The sequence below is a fragment of the Elgaria multicarinata genome, chromosome 1 (assembly GCF_023053635.1).
Source record: "Elgaria multicarinata webbii isolate HBS135686 ecotype San Diego chromosome 1, rElgMul1.1.pri, whole genome shotgun sequence".
NCBI lineage: Eukaryota > Metazoa > Chordata > Lepidosauria > Squamata > Anguidae > Elgaria > Elgaria multicarinata.
In genome coordinates this window covers 131,118,088-131,131,548 of record NC_086171.1, presented here as the reverse complement: position 1 = coordinate 131,131,548, position 13,461 = coordinate 131,118,088, and the positions used below count along the sequence as shown (strand labels likewise).

General features: G+C 43.5%; 1 long non-coding RNA gene across 1 annotated transcript; it reads left to right on the top strand.

Moving 5' to 3' along the window:
* Nucleotides 1-907: 907 nt before the first annotated feature.
* Nucleotides 908-1,331, top strand: LOC134393060 (uncharacterized). Its single transcript, XR_010025078.1, has 2 exons — nucleotides 908-1,089; nucleotides 1,196-1,331. It is a non-coding gene; the product is annotated as an uncharacterized LOC134393060 (long non-coding RNA).
* The last annotated feature ends 12,130 nt before the right edge of the window (nucleotides 1,332-13,461 follow it).

Sequence of the window (13,461 nt, the reverse complement as noted above, 5' to 3'; positions counted from 1 at the left end):
CAAACCCCTCCAAGAAGGTTTGGAGCCATCCTATAACCAGTCCCATCTCAGACAGACACCTCAGAAGGATACCACTGCAGCCTGCTTGTTCACTTGCCTCTCACTCTGGCCCTGGCAATGGTGGTGGAAAGGAGGAGGAGCAGGAAGTCATGACGGGGCTAAAATCCACCTGGTCCCGGGATGGCAGTGGAAACCCCTGGATTTGTGCCCCTTTGCTAGCTGCAGAACAAAGGGGTCCAGGAAGAACTCACTTCCATCCTAATCTGTGCATGTTCTTTTTCTATTCCCCTGCTGCATTAATGGCGGCCACCATTAATGCAACAGGGGGAAATACGCAATTTCTCCAAGATTAGGGAAACTGCATGTTTTCTCCCTCCACTCTAGTGGATATATGAAATTTCCCCAGCCTTGGGGAAATTGTGATTCTCCCCCATCCCCACCAAAGGGGGCCTTAAAGCAGGGGGAGAAATGCAATTTTCCCAAGGCTGGAGAAATGGCACCCCACAAGTTCTTCATTCACTAAGGAGGAGAGCCACTGCTTAGTTGCTCACTGGCTCCCAGCCTGTCAAGCAAGCCAGTGGTAGCAATGAGGAGCAAGACCAGCTGATGGCAACAGTAGTGACAAGGCAGGTGCACTGAAGGAGAGTGTATGGGGAAACCCCAGAAGATAGATTTATATCGAGGAGGATTAGTGGCCTGGCACAGTGGTTCTGCCATGCAATTCTGAATGGGAGCACTTCCCTTTGCAAAAGTCCTGGTCTGATTTGCTGAGTCACGCACCTTGGATGTCTGCCAGGCTGTGTCTGTTATCTGTTAAAGGCAGCTGGAATATCTAAGGGAGGAACCCAGACTAATAAATTCCACAAAGATAACGGTCTTGAAGTGGTGTGGGTCCGACCACATGACCTACCCAGGTGTGCAGGTACTACCTATAAAACACCCGGGTTTAGGGGCACAGGGTGGAAGCCTCAGCATGGACCTGCAGGCCTGAGGTGCTGTGTCCTTTAGTGGCTACACAGGGGTTCCCTCCGCTGCTATCTCTCCCGGGCTCCCAGCAGCTGAAAGGAGGAGATGGTTTTGCTTGACTTGGTAAGCATGTATTTCTACTTTCTGTTTTGTATGATTTACTAGGGATAAATAAATCTTGGAGCTTTGTAACCACTATGGGTGTCTCTTTTACTGCTTCCAAATCCAGGTAAGAACCGTTCTTGTGAGTTGGCAAGACAGAGGGGTCCCACTGAAAGCGGCCATCAAAAAGCTGGAGTCGGCACTGGCACACCCACACACAACCATCTGTCTGATGTGCAGTAAAACCTGTCAGTTGGGGTAAATAGATATTCAGCATTCTCTTCGCCGGGCTTCTCTCACACCTGTCACTCCTACCCTCTTGACCACCTGGCTAATTTAGCCATTGACCTGGAGGATAGGTGTGAACTCCACAGCTCTTTCATCTAACAACACCTTGCTGAGTTCCTTCTCGAGTTCTCAATTTTTCAGCTGAGAGGAAGTAAACGTGCACGTGGCTGATTCAGTGGGCCATTTTGATCGTGCTGCTGCTTCTTTAAAATATGTCAGACTTCCTGGGGTGTTTTTTTATCACATGAAGTGTAGAAGGGAGGTGCACAGGACACAGACAACATCATGAGAGGGACCTGCGAAAATCCGTGAGTGCCCAGTAATGAGCATGCAATAAAATGCTCATCTGATGGAGCTCTTAGAGCACTCCACATGATCATGGACCCTGCCTTATCAGGGTTCCCGATTACTCTGAGAGCTCTACTCGCATTCAGACAAATGTGGGTAGAGCTCCCTTTCAATTTCTTGAAATTGTTCAAATATGAGCAGCACTCCCGTCCAACTCCCATCGAATTTCATGCCGATTCAACATGGGAAGGTCTTAAAAGGGCTTGAGAAAAAGTGAAGATGACAGATGCAGCCTTCCGTAGAGGAGATTGTACACACTGGAATTTGCCAGCCAAAATGGTGGTTGCAGGCCTCTAGTAGAAAAGGATGAGTCTATGGATAGATAGAGATTTGAGTATCTTTTACAGCTACAGAAGGAGTCACAGGAGATTACATAATGGTAATTTGATTTCATTAAAACCTGTGGAACTTATTCCCAAATGTAAGAGGAAGGCAGAGGTTTCAGCTTCAGACATATTTCATTTTTCAAGACACACTCTTAGGACACCCCCTCCCCTTTCCCTCCCTCTGAGCTACATTTTGAGTTACTGATTTAATAAACTTCTGTAGGGAACTCGTTCAGGGAATCCAGTGCCCTAGGGACAAGACTGCTGGAAGAGAACAGTAGGGAGGAAATACCTCTCTGTACAGGTGACTTTAATGAAGTCCAAGATGGCCACTCTAAAGAAGTTTAAAGATCATGGCATCTTTGTGGTTTGTCAGGAGTTTGCTTGTTTGCTTAATGTTTGTTTCCACTGTGGTCTGTGATATGGGAATTCGGCATGGGGTTGTTCATTCTCCTGCCAGCTTCCCTGCAGCAATCTCAGACTTCCACTGAAGATCCATAAACATATTTCTAGATTCAAGAAAGAACATTTTAAGAAGAATAACAACATATTAACAAAAAAAGAAGAAAGAAAGCCCTCAACAACACAACCCAAACTCCCATTCAGCAGATCATGGAATCAGGCCATAAAATGCACTGGTACGTGTAGAACGGGATAGAAAAAGTTGGAGGCTAGGAGGTGAATATTTTTTTCCCATACCAGTGCACTCCATGGTTCAGGAAACTGTCAGAAATCTCATCAACAACGTCACCATTAATTGTATCATTGCTGCACCACCTAGGTACATGGCACTTTAAAGTTTGACACACATTATAAATTATGAAATCATTCATCCCATCTAGAGATAATTGAACACAACAGTTAGTAGTTTGAGAAATCCAATGCTTATGAGGGAGACACATGCATTGCAAAACAGATGGAAATGCTTATCTCCTTCCACAACTAATGGTGCCAATGTAGATGCAAATATGAAAGTTCCCATTTGATCAAAGAAATTCAAGGATAGGAAGTTTTGCTATTGAGAAGGGAAGTTTTGCCATTGTAGAACCCATTGTGAATACAGAGAATGAGTATATTTTAACTAGTACTGTGTCAAAAAGTTCTCCTACAAAATTTTTGACTATTCTCATTCAATTTGATAGAAAAGAAATTGCTTTTGAAAAGAAATTCAAAGGAGGAGAAATTTCAGACAAATTCTCATGGGTTTGGTGCAGGGTTCTTGTACTTGCCTTATTAAATGACTGAGGGGTCCTGTCTTTCATCGTACATTCATCTCTCTGACAGCCTGTAGCTTCCTTGGATTCCTACACTTCCCGCCCAGGGGAAGACAGCATGGAATTTTATTCCTCCCACAGGGCCTATTCAAATCAGGAAGTGTAGGCAGCCTGGGAGACTGTAGAGCAATGGTGAGATGTGTAATAGAAAGAATAGTATAGGCAGTACACTCAGCCACAAGGATTAGTTGAGGTCAAAAACACCACCATAATTACAGATAAATTATAAAGTGCCCTGAGAATGAGGCAGAAAAATGGAAGCCCCTTTCATGGGGAAAGAAAACTTTAAAGAAATTCCTGAGATTTTTCTTTTCTTACCTCTTAGAAATAAATGGACACTTTTTCAGACTCCCCCCACCATTTTCTTCACCATTATTGTTTGTGGTCACTGCATTCCCTCCCCTCAATGCCCTGGAGTGATACTAGGTTTATGGGGCATTGTGGAGGTTGCAGAATGGGGGCCAGGCAGCCAACACAATTGATGCTATTGCCACTTGCAGGGGCAGTGCAGAAAAACCCAAAACCCTTTGGGAGAAAGAAAGAAAGAAAGAAAGAAAGAAAGAAAGAAAGAAAGAAAGAAGGAAAGAAAGAAGCTGGTCTGTCACCCTTGCCAATGGTAATGCCTACCTGTGAGAAATTGTTGGAGAATTTCTTCTCCCCCTGAAGAAATTTGGTGAAATAATTTCTCTACCCAGAAATAGGGTGGAAAATTCTAAGAGACCACTTGCACACAGCTGTAATTTTAAATATTTAAAAAAAGCAGATAGGAATGAATGTATGAGGATTTCTGCTAATTTTAAAAAGTGGTTAAGTATTTAGAAAGAGGTCAAATTTCTTTATCTTTCCATATTTCTTCATATAAACCAGGAATGACCACAGAGAACATTGGGCATCTACCACATTCTAGAAGAAGTACCAGATTCTTTCATTATGTGACCATCTTTAGTCTAAGAGTGAACAGCATCTCTTAACTCTAAGGGTGTGGTGAGTTGCAGGAGGGTGATTGTCCTCAAGAATGCAATGTGCAGGGACAGAAGGTTTAAGCTTTATCTTCCCAGCTGCAATAGTGGTGAAAATACCTCCCAAACCCTCCTGACATGGCAATATGCATTAGCAAACGAGCCCTCATTGGCGCCAATGGCTGCTTCCCACCACCCACTGCTAATTCACTGATATCACAGTGGGTGGGGAGAGATCTAAACCTCCCCTTCCAGGGCACTGTGTTCATGAGGACAATCTCTCTGCCCCACCCCTCCACACACACATTTTTTCAAAGCCACAATGTGATTGCTAATCACATCATTAACATAATGCGTTGTTAGGCCCTAATTCGCAAATCCACTGCAAAGGAAGTTAAAGGTATTAGCACTTCAAGTGTTTGGTTATGGTTAATTTACAGCTAAGCAAAAATGGTGTTTAGTGGAACAAAAAAGGTCATTAGTGTCTTACTAGGAAGCAATTAAAACAACAGATCAGAGCTATATATCAAATGACAAAACAGATGCTAAACTTTACTGTAGGAAATCAAGGCTCAATGATGTATGTAACAACAGAACCACACAAACTGTGCTCCACATAGAAGCGACTAGGGGGAGCCAACTTGGAAATACAAAACTTAGTTGAGAGTATTCACACTATTGATCCGAATCCATTCACTGAAGCCACACGGAGACTCGTCACAAAGATAATGGAACAACACTGTAATTATGTCTGTGGCATACAAAAAATTGCTGCAGCTTGGTTAGACCGGAACTGTTCCTCTCCCTATTGGTTCTTCTAATTGGTCTGCTGATGTGATCTGGCTGAGAGATTGAGAGTCTTTTCAGATTTTGTGCCTCTTGTGTTTGTACTAGGGGTATAAAAATAAAAACCTACATTTGGCTGGAATATACATTTAGTTTTAAACTGTGTCTTTGTTCCATGTTCTACCACCCATTGACAACTTAACAAAATGTGCAAAAACATGCAGCAGAGGTCCAAAAGAGGGTTTTAGTATCACATGTGTTAATAGTCTGCTTTTGTGATCACTTACTAAGGTATAGCCATATGGGGGAAGTTTTCTCTCCTCACTATACCCTTAGGACAAAACCAGAGGTATGTATGTTATTTATGTTATTTTATGGATTTATTCCTCACCCTTTAGTAGTCACAAGGTGGCTAGGTCTAGGATGACCATATGAAAAGGAGGACAGGGCTCCTGTAAATTTAATAGTTGTATTGAAAACAGAATTTCAGCAGGTGTCATTTGTATATATGGCGAACCTGGTGAAATTTTCTATTCATCACACCAGTTAAAGCTGCAGGGGCCCTGCCCTCTTTTAAAATGGTCACTGTAGTATAGCTCCTGCAGCTTTAAGTGTGGTGATGAAGAGGGAATTTCACCAGGTTCCCCATATATACCAATAACACCTGCTGAAATTCCCTTTTCTATGCAACTGTTAAAGATACAGGAGCCCTGTCCTCCTTTTCATAGGGTCACCCTAGCTAGGTCTAAACAGACAACTTGTTCCTTCCTGGCAGGGCTCCCCCCTCCCTGCTCCCACCAGGAGGGCCTGTACCACTGCCTCCAGCAGGTCCTCCAGAGAGCTCTGCTACCATTGCATTTGCCACTGTAAGAGAGCGGCAAGCCATGTTGGCTGTGGAAGCAGCCACTTTGGCTCTTCAGAAAGCTGCCCAGGCTGACATGCCTGGCTCTGAGGGAGGGTCCTTCCTCAGAGCCAGTCATGTGATAGCTGTGTCCCAAGAGACCGCCTGTTCTGGACTCCCTCTTTGAAGAACCATGTCAGCTGCTTCCTCCAGCCTTGCAGCAGTAAAATTAAGGGGGCACAACATAGGAATGGGAAGGAGTTGGAGGCATGATGTGGTGGGGGGATGAGGGCATGATGCATGAAAGGGAAGCAGGTGGGAGTGCAACATGGCAGCACATGTGCTCTTTTGCCTCAGGTGGTGGGAGAGCTTGCATCAGGATTCCTTCCTGAACTATACCATTGCAAATTTCAAATGGTGGTTGGTTGGGGAGGGGAGGGGAGGGGAGGCAGGGAAGTCTGAAAAGCTGTTTGTTTGTAGTTCCTAAATGTGGCAAATTAGCATGACAGGAAAAATATATATAACGTTTTCAATGGGGAGTTATTGAGAGAAAAGAATTCTATCATGCGACAACCCACATACACACCTTCAGTCTGAAGTCAGTCAATCAACCTTTATTTGCAGTCAACAGATCATTATTATAGCATGTAGATACACACACGTTAATAAAAATGCATAATGGTAAAAAAGAAGGATACAAAGTCTGTAAAAATGCTAATCGATAGATTTTCAAAAATGATGAAACATCCATGAGTGGTCTAAGCAGAATAGCCAGATTCAGAAATTTGTCCACTTGCTCAGTAATAGGATTATTGGAGCCCTGGAGTAAAATAATCATAAAAGAGTCTGGAAAGCAAGTAGGGAAACATGGTATAATAGGACATATTAGGTCTTTCCTGGCCTCTTGGTAATAGCTGCAGTAGAGTAGAACATGCAAGATGGACTCCACCTTGGCGTTATTACAGGGACAGTGTCTATTATTCATTGGGATTTTCTTGAATCTGCCCTCTAATAGCTTGAAGGGGAGGACATTGAACCTTGCTCAGGAGAATGCCTTCCTATATTTAGGGATAGTTAGCCATCCCAAGTATAGCATGTCATCTTTGCAGGAGTGGCCTGCAAAGTCCAGGAACCGTTTGACATTATGATTTGTTGTTTGTATAGACTGGGTGTAAAAGTTTTTCTGCTTTCATAATCCAGAAGCCATAAATCCAATCCTTAGCATGGACCTCTAAATGTATTGCATAACTGAAAACTGGCTGAACGCTTCCCTCCACCCCCTTCCCTCAGATTTCTAAACTTAGTTCCACAGTGCCCATTCCTTAATTCGGGGAGTGATAGTCCCAGAGAAGGATTACTTCTGGCAGCAGCACTTTTCTTCCCTGTTGTAATAATCTTGATTGTGTCCCTGGACTGAACTCCACAGCTCAATCCTTGTTTTTAATTGCACACATGTGTTGTTGTTGTTTTCCTTTCTCCTAAGCACAAATCGAATTTTTAGTGCAATCAGAGGCTTTGTTTCTTTAAGAGCCTCTGCTTGCCTGGAATTACATCTCGGGATTCAAAATCCTTCCAGATTAATACATTCTGCCATGCTAGTAGCTGTTGTACAATTTGCTTGTGATCACTGTCTAGGCTACAGTGCAGGTTTTGTTGAGGCTACGATTCAGGGTTTGAGTGCAGCCCTTCTTTGAAAAAAATAACATAAGTGGAGGCAACATGGATTGGAAAGAGCATCATTTGAGGACACTTTCTCATCAGTTCATGTTTAACTACCGGCCTCAATCCACACACAGCAATATAGTCAACATGGTTGCAGCTGTTCAGAAATGCCACCTTTTTATTACATAAACATACACATCCAGACACCATGCTTGGATCTCCTGGCACAAGCCTCTCTCTAATCCAGGGGCGGGGAACTTCTTCAGTCTGAAGGCCAAATTCAATTTCAGAGGAGCCGTCGGGAGCTTCTGTGGGTGGGGCTGGTGCTGGGCTCCAGGAGTGGGTGGGACCAAAGGCAAAAGGGGTGGAGTCAAAATATATTAGTTTAAAGCTCTTATTGCCAGGAACTAAGCCTTAGGAGAGGTGACTTTTTAGACTGGGTGGGGGGAAAACAGTGGGCCGGATTGGAACCCCAGGAGGACCAGATTTGGCTCTCATGCCTGTTCTAGCCAAAGTGTCAGGGACACTCATATTTATTTATTTATTACATTTATATACCACCTGATAGCCGAAGCTCTCTGGGCAGTTTACAAAAGTTAAAACCATGAACATTAAAAACAAATATACAAAAATTTAAAAACATGAAAACAGCAATATTATTTAAAACAACTATTCTGGGGTCAGTTAAAAAACTCAACATATGTTGTTAACTGCCTGGGAGAAGAGAAAAGTCTTAACCTGGTGATGAAAAGATAACAATGTTGGCGCCAGGCGAGCCTTGTCAGGGAGATCATTCCATAATTGGGGGGCCACCACTGAAAAGGCCCTCTCCCTTGTTGCCATCCTCTGAGCTTCCCTCGGAGTAGGCACTCGGAAGAGGACCATAGATGTTGAGCGTAGTGTACGGTTAGGTTCATGTCGGGAGAGGCGTTCTGTCAGGTATTGTGGTCCCAAGCCATGTAAGGCTTTATAGGCTAAAACCAGCACTTTGAATTGGGCTCAGAAACATATAGGCAGCCAATGCAAGTGGGCCAGAATCAGTCTTATATGTTCAAACCTTTTGGTTCTGGTTATCAATCTGGCCGCTGCATTTTGCCCAAGCTGCATCTTCCAAACCATCTTCAAAGGCAGCCCCATGTAGAGTACATTGCAGAAATCTAGTTTGAAGGTTATCAGAGCATGGGCAACTGAAACTAGGTTATCCTTGTCCAAGTAGGGCCGTAGCTGGGCCACCAACCAAAGTTGGTAGAAGGCACTCCATGCCACCGAGGCCACCTGAAATCAGCATGTATGAAATGTAATTAAGAAGGAAAGACTGAAGACATGGAACAAGAGGGAAAGATGATGAGGTGTTCTCCATTGGCCTGGGTGGGACCAACTGCTGCTCTTTTGCTTCTAAGAACACACTCCACCCATGGCCATTGTGTCCCATCATTGAAGTGAATATTCTCAAACTTGGTACATTTTCTTGTTTTTTTCTTCCTTTCCTCATTCATTCAACCTTCTCCTTTTCCTCCTCCTCCTTCTTCTGTCATGTCTGTTCAATTATAAGCCATTCTCAATTCATCTTGTTTGTCCAGAGATTCTTGTCTTACAGGTGATCTTCCAGGTCAATGATGTTGGTCTTCTGAAACAATTAAAATCAGAAACATTTCAATGCCCTGCTCCTAACCTCTACACATTCATTGGTGGAAATGGACTGTATGGATAGTATCCAACTGTGTCCCAGTGCTAGCACTAATGCCATTGCATTAGCGTAAATGAACACTTATGCAAGGTAACTAGCACTTGCCAAGGCAATAGGAAAAACATTGATTTGCAGCTGAAATTCAATGTTGCTGCCAAACTTTGGCAGCAAATCACTTCTTTTCTCCTTTGCTATAGCAAGTCCTGTTTACGTTGCACAAGCATTGGTTTATACTAGCCAACATCATTAGTGCTAGTCCTGGGACACAGTTGGATACTACATACAAATGAGTCCTTGATTGAGAAACTGGTCTTTATGGTGTCATATGTTGTATATATGATATCCTAGTGTGGGCAAAGACCAGACAAAAACTTAATGAGAGACTGAAGTGAGTTCTAGAAAGGTTTCAAATTTGAAACTGTACAGTGTTAAATGCAATTATGCCATGGGAGAAATGTCAGATATATTTTAACCAAAGAAGAGCAAAAATGGATGCAACTAAAATATAGTCATAACTGAAATACCTAGTCAGAAGAACAAAGCAGATATACCAAGATTTCTAGGACTGGTCACTTATCCAGCAAATAAATATGACAACAATGACAACATCTGTCAGGATGAGGCTTGGGCTCCCTGATTTGGTCTCCGATTCTGAATCAGACTCAGAGGCTGAACTAAAAGAAACTCAGCTAAGACAGGGAGTGGGGGAGGAAATTCTCCAACACTCTCTAGGAGTCAGTGAGGAATCTTCCCAGGAGTTTATCAAACAGGAGTCCTAACAGGAGCTCAGAGATTGTCTTCCCCTCCCTCCCCTCAGGAATTCAGTCTTTGTCAGAGGGGGAGGAAGCATCAGAACTAACAGATCTTAGAGTCCATAGCAGGGTCAAGTGGATGGAGTTGAGAACAGGTGGGAGCTGCATAAAGAAGTTACATCATAAAGACCCTCCCTGAAGGAGGAGTGAGTTAAAAGGTTGCCAAGCACAGCAAGAAGCCATCCATTAACTTGATCATAGAATTATAGAATAATAGAGTTGGAAGGGGCCTATAAGGCAACCCCCTGCTCATTGCAGGAATCTACCTTAAAGCATACCTGAAAAGCAACTGCCTTGTTTTTTTGGCTAATTAAACTTAGAAGACAGCTCCTAGCATTCACACTACCTGCAGGTGTGAAGAGATTTTTTTTTACAGAATAAAAACTTTTGTGGAACTTCTTTGTTGTTTCACATTTCAGTGGGAGGGCTTGGAAACACAACAGCACCAATAACACAGATAATGGCAAAAAAAATGTTGAGTTTTTCCTAGACGCCAATCCATAAAACAGCATTCGAACAGTTAATAACAGTGCTTGTGCTACTATATAATGTGGAAGAACCAGTAACTTTATCAGAGGATGCAATTCTATAGGAGTAGAAGGAAGGACTCCTTTCATCACAGGAAGGAAATCCTGGTATCCAAACCAATTACTATGGAAACAGACACACAAACCGGTGGACCGAGTTTTCAAAAACCTGTTTATAATGCACCTCCATGAACTGAGAAAGAGCTATTGATACTAAAGAAATAACAACTAAAACAGTATATAGACAAAGCAAAGAGTTAATAAATTGTTGGTGCATTATTGAGGGCATGCATGGAACAAGGAAAAGTAGTAAGCTCTAACGAAATCAATATTGTTGTATACTTCATGATGTTCTATTTGTCAATCTCAGAACCAAAGTGAAAGATTTTCAGTTCCTGCAAATAATATAGTTGTTAAATCTTAAAAGAAAATACTGGGTTGGATCCAGGATATACCTTCTGTAAGAATATACCTCTGCCCAATTTTGGAGGGATCCCATCTCCCTCACCACACCAAAGTCCACCCCATTCAGCAGGTCTCCTGACACTCTCTGCAGCATTTTTAGGGACCTGGAGGGGCTGGCATGGGAAGGAGGGGGCAGGAAAGTCCACATCCCTTGGTGCTGTTGATCCAGTATAAAGAGTACTTATATACACTAAGGGCCTTGCTAGACGAGGCCTTAGCGCGCTTTGAGAGCCGGTTTCCCTGCTGTGCGTCCAGATGACGCACAGGGGAATCCGGGCTCAAGGCACACTGAAGCCTCCCTTAGTGCGCCATAAACGAAGTCGCTTATGGCATGCCTTTTCCGCAGCCCCGACCTGAGGCTGGGGCTGCGGAACGTCTAGGAAGGTCCGTGGCTTTTTGCGGCTACTCGCTTACTCACAAGTAGCCGGGAAAAGCCACGGACTGGGCACAGCGCTACAAGCACTGTGCCCATCGGGCCGGGGGGATCCCGGGGGAGGGGAGATAGGGGGCGGAGGGCGACACACGCGACGGCGAGGGGGGGCGGAGGGCGACACGAGATGGCGGAGGGCGACGACGGGGATGGGGAGGGAGAGGGAGGACAGGTGACATGGGACAGCGAGGGAGAGGGAGGATGGGCGACACGGGACAGCGAGGGAGAGGGAGGACGGGCGACATGGGACAGTGAGGGAGATGGCGGAGGACGACACAGGGGATGGCGGAGGGCGACACGGGGGACGGGGAGGGGGGGTGGAGAAAGAGTGGGCAGGAGGCATGGGAAGGGATTAGGACCGGATGGGGGGGTTTAAGTAAAAAAAACACCTTACCTTGTCCGGAGTCTTCGGGGCGCACGTGGCCCCTTTAACAACAACAAAAAAAAAGGCCAACGCTGCAGGGCTTCCGGAGTCCCTGCGTGTCGGCCATCTAGGAGGCAGGGTGGCGTGCGTTAAAGTTAGTGCGCAGTCACCCCGCCTCCAGGCCGGCTCAGCCAGCCTGGTCTAGCAAGGCCCTCAGTGTACTGTATATGCAGGTTTCTTTTTTCTTTTCTTTTTTTAATAGCAATATCATACTACTGCAAGACCTAAGGGAAGTATACTATACAACAGAGTCACAGAAGACCTGAGCTATGCAAAAGAAGGGCTCAAGGGGCTAGGCATGTATGCTCTGAGTCTTGGTATAGTCATAACATGGCAGATGTCAAACTTTATGATGTAAAAAACAAAACCACCACCAGTTACCAACCATCAAAGTGGGGAAACTTGCAAAAGTGGACTGAGCAACGTAGGACTGCAAGATCATACATGATGTTTCAGCTGTCTGCATAAGATACCTGCAGAGCAGTAAAACCATCATGGATGGAACACCTAAGAATGCAGATGTGCCCACATCAGATACATACAAGCTAGAATCTCAAGAAAGAAAAAAATGAAACTACTGTAGCACAAAACACAGGTGAGGCATCAGAAAGGTGTAGCATATAGATGCCTGTGATAATATCAAGAGGCAGTGTGATAAAAAAAAGCTATTAGGTTCAGAGATAAATCTTTCCTTTTTAAAATGATTCTCTCTGAACGTGATATTTCTCTGATGGTAGGAAGCAAAGTGTTCCTAAGTGGCAGCATGGATGGAAGCAGTTCCAGGGACACCACAGAGAACAGAAACTTAGGGCAATCCACCATGAAGCCAAGATTCCTTTCTAGTTAGTTATTGCTAGCCCACGTACTTGTGACAATAGGATTTTTAAATTAATAATATTATTATGTTTTATTGTATTATATATTAATATAATAATAATTATTATTGTTATTATTGTTATTATTATTCCAATGTACATCGCTTTACACATACTTACAGTGAGCCTTGTTTGCTATTTTGTTACCCATTCGCCCTCTTTGGAGAAATCCTGTTGGAGCTCTTTCCAATCCACTTGAGTTTTCATCACTGTGCATAGTTTGATGTCATGTGGCCCCCGCATTGCTCACCTCTGACTGATCTCTTCCAACAGGCCTATCCAGTGGGATTTTAAGATGTTTTAGAATGTTTTTAAGATGTTTTTAGCAATGTATATTATGTTTTAATTCAGTTTTATATATTTTATATTTACTGTTGCTCCCTGCCTTGATCAGAATGGAGAGGTGGGTAAGAAATAAAATTATTGTTATTTTTATTATTATTATTAACCTTAGAGCATTAATGAACCAATTAAAAACCACGATCCTGTAAAACTTCTTAACTTCTGCAAATATAAGAGCTGACAATTTATTCCTACTCTCTGCTTCCTCCTCCTCCTGTTGTTGTTTTTAACTAGTTACCAGTCCAAGCAAGGATTTATTTATTTATTTATTTATTTATTACATTTTTATGCCGCCCAATAGCCGAAGCTCTCTGGGTGGTTCACAATTTATCCTGTTCACCTAGGAG